At 39.4% G+C, this 8,482-nt stretch overlaps 1 long non-coding RNA gene across 1 annotated transcript; it reads left to right on the top strand.

The window, feature by feature from the left end:
- The first annotated feature begins 2,921 nt into the window (after positions 1–2,921).
- LOC147273199 (uncharacterized) lies at positions 2,922–4,700 on the top strand. The gene is made up of 4 exons (XR_015119778.1): positions 2,922–2,944; positions 3,035–3,082; positions 3,773–3,824; positions 4,595–4,700. It is a non-coding gene; the product is annotated as an uncharacterized LOC147273199 (long non-coding RNA).
- Positions 4,701–8,482: the final 3,782 nt, after the last annotated feature.

Below are 8,482 nucleotides of genomic sequence, written 5' to 3'. Positions count from 1 at the left end.
CTTAGAAAATTGATGCTCGGAATCGGATTTTGGATTAGAATAACATTGGAAGGTGAAACTTAGATTCTTAGCCTAGGCTAAGAGTGTGCGTTTTGGTCATTTTGTCTCTTCATTGGATTTAGTATGATCAATTTCCGAATTCTTAAAAGTGAGCGTGTTTTTATAATAGGTCAATGGAGCTTCGTCTTTCGGTGACCGTGTGTGTGTGCCGAACGAACTTACAATAGTAAAACAGAAATGAATTTCTAAAAAGGGTTGAGCAAAGCTCGCTTAAGCCGTGAGTGGACTCTTACTTTTGAAATGTTTTGCATGCCTTATAAATAAATGCCCTCTTGATTTATCTAAGTATGGTTTGAATTGAAAGATCTTGGGAATTGACCGTTTATATATGAGTTATGATTTTCAAAGTATGCTTTTTCTGGGTCAAATTAATGTTTTCTATCTTAAATTCTTGTCAAAGGATTTATTCGTCCTCAATGGAGGTTTTCATTTTAAGTTTTAATTTATATAATGATTGTTATTTGAGAATTGATACTTTAATTTGATTTTACAAGTTGTGAGAGATAAACTTTACAAACATGGCAATTTTGTCGATTCCAAGGACTTGCTCAAACTTGAGTCGATTGTGAAATGTGTGAGAAATTTAAGATCTATTTTCAGTATAAAGATTATTTTGAGTGGTTTCGAGATAATTTAGTATGGATGATTTTTAAACGCCGTATAAGTACCCAGCTTCGATATGGTTACAGATAGGTCTTTGGGACCCATCACGACACACACATAGGCTTTGGGCCGTGTGTCGGGATGCCTCGCCCTTTGGGGGTAGTCTACGTGCACGTATGAGACTGTGACTTCTTGTATGACGGCGATTCGACGGTACAAGGGCCACCATAAGTCCACTTGTATGACGGCGATTCGACGGTACAAGGGACACCCTAAATCCACTCGCATGACGGCGTTGCGACAGTGTGGGTGGAAGGGCAATCTAAGTGCACGTATGACATTGTGGCTTCTTGTATGATGGCGATTTGACGGTACAAGGGCCACCATAAGTCCACTTGTATGACGGCGATTCGACGGTACAAGGGACACCCTAAATCCACTCGCATGACGGCGTTGCGACGGTGTGGGTGGAAGGGCAATCTAAGTGCACGTATGACATTGTGGCTTCTTGTATGACGGCGATTCGACGGTACAAGGGCCACCATAAGTCCACTTGTATGACGGCGATTCGACGGTACAAGGGACACCCTAAATCCACTCGCATGACGGCGTTGCGACGGTGTGGGTGGAAGGGCAATCTAAGTGCACGTATGACATTGTGGCTTCTTGTATGACGGCGATTCGACGGTACAAGGGCCACCATAAGTCCACTTGTATGACGGCGTTGCGACGGTACAAGGGACACCGTAAGTCCACTCGTATGACGGCGATGCGACGGTACGGGTGGAAGGTTATATAGACGGTCTACTTGGTGCGACGGTCTTGTACGGTACCAATGTGGAGCCTGTCAATTGGGTACTTATATGGCCAACGTTTTTGCTAAAAACTTTATTAGATAAAAATATTTTTAGTTGTGTTCTTTCAGTTCGAGACTCGAAAGAAGTTTTAGCTAGAGATGTTATAAGTTATAGCATTCTATTATTTCCCATTATTCTCTATGTTCATAAGAGATTTCAAAGTTTGAAGTTGTTGGTTTCAGTTTCAGAATCAAGAAAGATTTACTGATTTTGAGATGATGTTCGAAAATGGAATTATGAAAGGTTTTGAAGTTTATTTTGTCCACTCACTGAGAGTTTGTTTCTCATATTTTGTTATTTTTGTGTTTTCCCCAGGTAATAGCGATAACTGAGGTCGGACCGTACCACGTCGAGGCATTCAAGTTCCTCATCGCCAGCTTATTGGTATATTGGGATCAAGGTTTCCCTTGAAAATATTAGATTGAAATATGATTGTATAGTGGATTAGATTTATATTACTTGTTGTGGTGTTGAGACATTATTTTTGGTTGTGGTAGAGGTGGTTGACGTATTAGAAGTGTTTTTAATAGGTTTGAAATTTCTGGGTTAGTCAATTTTCAGGGGAGGTTCTGCCAAATTTTCGGTAGGATTTTCCTTGATTTTGGATTCCCACAGGACCCCTTCGGGTTTCAGGATGAAATTCGGGGGCGGTTCTGTCAGTTTTTCATATATCTATGCTTCGGAAGTATGAACCAGATCCAGCACACGTTTTGGACTGGGGAGAACTCAACGTTGATGAGCAAGTATCTTTTGAAGATCGACCAATTCAGATACTCGATCACAAAGAACAAGTTTTGCGCACAAAAACCATTCCATTAGTCAAGGTTTTGTGGCAACATGGGAATGTAGAAGAAGCTACATGGGAATGTAGAAGAAGCTACATGGGAATTAGAATCTGACATGCGCAAAAAATATCCAGAGATTTTTGACACAGGTACGTCTAAATTTCGAGGACGAAATTTTTTTTTTAGGTGGGTAGATTGTAATGTCCAAAAAAAATATATATATATATTAATAATAATAATAATAATATTTATTGGGCTTTAAATTTGGGTTAAACTTTTAAGTTTGGGCTTTAGCCCAATTGTTTTACAAGAAATGAAAAGCCCAACTAAAAAAAAAAAAAAAAAAAAAAAAGAAACTAAATGGATTTGAAGATAATAACCAACGCCATCAGCTTATCTAAATAATCATTAGATACATCCCTCTTAACTAAAGATGCTTGCCAATTAGACTATAAGAATAGTCTTGAGCAACAAAAAGAGCAGCACAAAGAAAACTGAACAGAGGAGACAAAGAAGAAACCCGAGAGAAAAAGAGAAAGAGAGAGAGAGAGAGAGAGAGAGAAAGAGAGAGAGAGAGAGAGAGAGAGAGAGAGTGAACTAGAAAGAGTTAGAGAATGAGAGGTTAGAAACTCTATAAAGGTTAGAAATTGAAATTTTTATCTTAAAAGTTTTTCTTTAAATTTTCCATAAACTAACCTCTCTTAGTCCCTGTGTTTTTCTTTACTGTAGGAACTCACAGCTTTTAGCCTCTCTAGAACTCAAGGGGGGTATAAAAAGGTGAGCTTAAGGAACCCATGGAAACATGGGTGTCCTTAACAAATTTTTTCAAAACTTGTTGTTTTATAATTTTATTTACATGCCTTTCTTTTATGTTGTAAAACTAAAATTTGATTGTAGATAGTCTTATTATAGCCTTAGAAACATGTTTTGCGGTTTGGAATTGAAGGAAAATGAAAAACAAAGAAATATGAAAAATCTGGAAATTTTTCCAGAAAATTCGCATGTTTGTATGGCCTCCTTTCGAGCCTTATAACTTGAGTTTTAACAGTCCGTTTTTCATGTTCTTTATATGTTTGTAAAGAGGTGATGCAGAGCTTTAAAACAAGTATAAGTTTGCTCAATTTGGTGAACGTTTGATAGGTCAAAAGTCGAGTCAAAAATGAGATAAAAAAACTGGAAATCTGGAAAAAAACAGGGGCTGTTTAAAGTGACGATGAACAGTGCCCGGCCAGCCACCCCACTCGCACCGCCAGCGCGTGGTGGCGCGTGCAGCTGTTTCCAGCGACCTTTTTCGCCCAATTTTCACCCTCCTAACTCTATTTTTTGATACGAGTCCAATGGTATAAGTTTCGCGTCAATCCGACACCTCTAAGTTAGAGTGTGAGTTACACTCTCCTTAAAAAGAGAGTGAAATAAATTTAAATCTAATTAAGTTATATCTAAACTATATTTTTTTTAAACTTTTAGACCCGAACACATAGGAACGGACCAAGAAGGAACTCGAGCTCAAGAGATTAAGGTAGGGTCTCTATTTCCCCAATGATTGGACTATATTACAATTAATCCTTGTGTCATGTTGTGTGATTTATTTTCATTTTCTTGTGATATTTATCTTTATTACTTGTGATGTTATTTCTTCATTAAATGTATCAAGTGCGTTATATTTGTAAATAAACTTTTATTATTAATCTTGTGTGTGCACTGTGAAATTCATAAGTCTGTGATATACTCAAATTGCGTAAGGTTGAATTATTATGCATGTACAATTTAATTTCTCTATACATGCATTAATGTTTATCTTTACATGCATAATCATAAGTGCATGAGGAAAGTGTGATTGTGAACAAGGTTAAGAAAATGATTAATTGAGACACCAAGAAGAGAGGGAGATGAACTTGGTGGTCTCGTGATTTATTAGAGACACCATGGAGAAAGGGAGATGTACCTGGTGATCTCATGATTTGTGGAAGAATTATTGAAGAAAAAGTGGAATTAATTATATTCAAAATATTTGGGCTTAAGGGACGGATGGGTGTTGGCTCATACTTGGGACATTCGGGGCCACAGTGGAAGGATGCACGGTATGGGACGTGTAGGCCTGTTTGTCTTGGGTATGTGTCAACGGGAATGGTTAAAGAGTGAGTACACACATTCGCATTGCATATAATTGAAATCATTATCTGTGTTTATTTTCTTTTACTGAGACATTGATTAAATGTGATAACTGGCCATGAGGGATAAATATACCCTACTGAGCCTTAAAAGCTCACACCCTAATAAATCATGCAGGTGACGGAAATATGACCAATGATGTGGAATACCCAAGGGAAATTTAGAGAATTTGCTGGAGTACTATGTTTTGTTTGTTTAACAATACATTGTAATATATAAGAAGATGAACATCTAGTATGGTATTCTTGGAATAGTATTTTGCTAAATAAAGTCTATTTTTCATTTTCACTTTACTTAGTCTCTTCAATTATTTTATATGATTTTATTTTATTTTATTTTTATTTTATTCTCACGTCTTAATTGTAGAAAAATTTTTATAAATCTGCGATTAGGACGTAAGTCACGCTTCACTCCTAGATATTAGATTTTAATCAGGATTGGGGCGTGACAAGCTTGAAATTTTTGAAATTTTTCTAAAGGGCAAATTGGTAATTTGACCTCATAGTTAATTAGTACTAGTCGATACGAGTCCGTAGTATTTTTCGGGGTATTTTTCTGAGTCCCGAGCTATTTTTAATTAATTTTTGAAGTTGGGGAATATATGAAAAAGAAAAATAAAATAGGAAATCACCAGATCGCGCCACGTGGCACGATCTGGAGCGTCCAATGATGCATGGCAGCAAGATCTAATGGCTGCATGTGCAGCCAAGTGTCAAATCATTCGCCACGTGTCAATTTCTCATTGGTCAAAGTTATGACGGTTGACTTGCGTCAACCCGGTCAACTCGGATGAGTCAACCGAGTTGACTCACTCACTCACCCTATAAATAGAGCCGCACATCAGCTGGTTCTTCATTCATTTCAGCCGCACGCTTCCCAAGAGAGAGCTTCTCTCTCCTCTCTCCTCATTTCTCTCTCTTCTTCAATCTTGTTTTGAGTTTATCTTGAGTTCTGGAGCTCCGATCGACGATCCGATTTCGCCTACGCGATCGTGGCGACGAGCTCTTCAATTCTAGTAGTGTGAAGGCTATGTTTTGGTGAAGTTTTAAAAAAATCATTTCTGAGCTCCATAGGTAATTTCTTGATCCCTGTCGAATTTCTGCTAAAATTTTGTTAAATAAATATCTTGTTAATTAGGCTATTTTAATCTTATTATTTAGCAAGTCTAGTAGTACCGAGACTCTGCTCGTGGGAAGTCTTCAACAGGTATACCCTTAACCCAGCTTATTTAATTTGCTGTTGTTTAAGTGGTGGTTATAGACGAAACGCCGTTTAACTGTTGTTATTAAATGAACTTAATAAATATTGAGGCCATATCAGTGGTAACCAAATAACGTGATGACTAAGGTCAGTCCATGAACATACAAGCGTTGGGTACTGAGCCAGAGCTCCCTCAGTTTCCCCATGCACTGACCTGGTTACGTTGTAAGGTTCATATTTGATCAACCTCCTCGACAATAAATTAAAATAAACTTAGAAACCACACGGTCTGACATGACTATCTGCCTCGGGGAGCAGGGTCATGCCGGATCAAGAATTTAGAGAAGCCTAGCAAGTTACGCTAGTGCCAAACCTCTAAATTTTACCTAGTCTTAACAGACAAGGCCGAGAGTACGTTTAGTACGTTCCTAATAGCTGTCGTCGGATTCGAATCTCCAGTTTCCCAACAGGTACAAGTGGGACCCAGACACAGGAAATAGATCAGGCAAGGGACACACTTTGGTAAAGCAGGTAGGGGGAAGGTACCATATCCCGGTTATTGGATTTCCTGCTTATTTTCGTACTATATGTATATGAAAATGTCTTTCACAGAGAATGTGCATGATTTTTGTATGGCATAATTGTGTGATTTTCTGTGTGATACCTTGGACGACCTGAGAGTAACGGGCACGTGTTGTGACCTTGGGTTTCGATCCCCTAAACCTCCGGAGGGGTAAGTACGGACTGGTTAGTCGAATGTCCTTCTGGGGAGGCTAACCAATGTGGTATTACCAGGTAAATGGATACTCTCACCACAGTATCGAGGTGGTGGTTGAATTTCCGATACTGGCGGTTGGCCTGTATGTGATCGGTCGCAGGTATGTTTCTGAATTAACTATGTCACGTGATAGGAAGGATTTTCACTGAAAAAGATGTATGAGCATGCAAAGGCTTTACTCACTGATTATTGGCATAATTATCTTTATCATTACTGACTTTGGTTACAATATTATTGATATTGATACCCTGTTTTTGGGTGTGCATTGCTTTTAAACTGTTTTCCTTGAAATCCTATATTTTCGAGTATTGCTTCAAACCTAACCAGGATTTTCCCTCGAGGGGAAGCGATGAACGTATGTGACGCTTACCCCCTACTGTACTCTTGTGAGTGCAGATAATCCAGTTATTGGAGACCAAGATTGAGGTCGTGGGTGTGGCACTTGCAACTTGTCAGTTTCAGTCTTGCTATCTGGTTTAGATCCTTTCTTTGGATCCGTGGTGGTGTTTCTCTTTCATCCTCGTAGGTGGCATATCCCAATGGCTATCCATGAGTCCAATTTGTTGCACCACTTTGTTGAAGACTGAATCACTCTGGCGTGGGTTGGACTATCCTGACATATCTATTTATCTACTGTTTTATTATGTAGCATTAGGGTTAGTGTATTTGAAACACATAACCCTCACGGGTTGGTACTCTTTACTGTTATTTATAATATGAGGCATTTTCAGTAATTTCTTCCGTTGTATTTTTACTACTCTGATCCAACCCGGGTTCTTCAAATAAAAGGGCTTAACTCGTTTTAGAGAGCTTGGGAATATAATACTCGAGATAAGGGGTATTATAGTCTCAAGATCTTTAAGACGGGTGCCGCTGTGGTGTTCCCAGTTTCGGGGCGTCACATAACTAGTCAGTGTAATGCTGGGCTAGATCACTGGCATAGGTAAGAGCATGCACCTTGAGTCCCTGGACTCTCTTGCCATCAATATAAGAAGCATATTCATTCAATCATCTGTTGCACTATAAGCTTTTCTATTTGCTAATGTTTATGTGAATGTTATTTGTTGCTTGCTTGGTGCTAGCACAAAGCTAATATATCGTGTAGGTTGTGTTGTCTACGAGGTACTCACTTGGCTGACTTGCTACTCAGGGGAAGGTTAGCAAGTGCCACACGGTTCGTCTTTAGCCTTGAAAAGTTGGCCCGTGATAGTTGGTATCAGAGCATGGTTAAAAAAAATCATACACGATGTCTCGTATAATGAATTCGCAACATGTTTATTTGATCGATAGCCGATTAGGTGAACTTGCAGAGCTTCCAAATAGCTTGGGGACATCACCGAAGAAATAAAGAGGTACAACGTACCCGAGCTCGTACAAAATGTCGGAGAGCTAGAGGGCTTAGCTGGAAGCGTAGTAGCCTTGGAGCGAGGCAAGAGTCCATTGAGCAGTGAGAGCTCAGCTCCATTCGATGAGCGAATAGGAACGATGGACAAATACAATTCAAGAGCTTTCAAAAACCATCGGTGAATTGACGGAAGATTTTTGCGATGCGATTAGTGCCATTAAGAAGGAGCTTGGAGATATGAACAACAAGCTCAACCTCACCATGCGAGCAATGGGGAATAAGGCCCCAAACATACAAGGGATGGGCTATGCCAGAGTGAAGGTGCCCGAACCCCAAGTCTACAGGGGGGCACGAGACGCGAAGGAACTTGAGAACTTCTTGTACGACATAGAACAATACTTTTGAGCAGTGAAGGCAGACTCAGAAGAGAGTAAAGTGAGCATGGCCACGATGTATCTTACTGGCGATGCAAAACTTTGGTGGAGGACCAAATATGATGACATTCGGAACGGGAGGTGCACCATCAACACCTGGGAAGATCTACTCAAAGAGCTCAGGACTCAATTCTTCCTTTAAAATGTTGAGTATATTGCTTGACGGCAACTGAGAGAGCTCAGACAAACGGGCATCGTCAGGGACTATGTAAAAAGGTTTACGACCTTGATGTTAGACATTCAAGACA

The sequence above is a fragment of the Dryas octopetala genome, chromosome 9 (assembly GCF_963921425.1).
Source record: "Dryas octopetala chromosome 9, drDryOcto1.1, whole genome shotgun sequence".
NCBI classification, from domain to species: Eukaryota; Viridiplantae; Streptophyta; class Magnoliopsida; order Rosales; family Rosaceae; genus Dryas; species Dryas octopetala.
The sequence above is the reverse complement of the archived record's forward strand: the minus strand, read 5'-3'. Positions and strand labels throughout refer to the sequence as shown.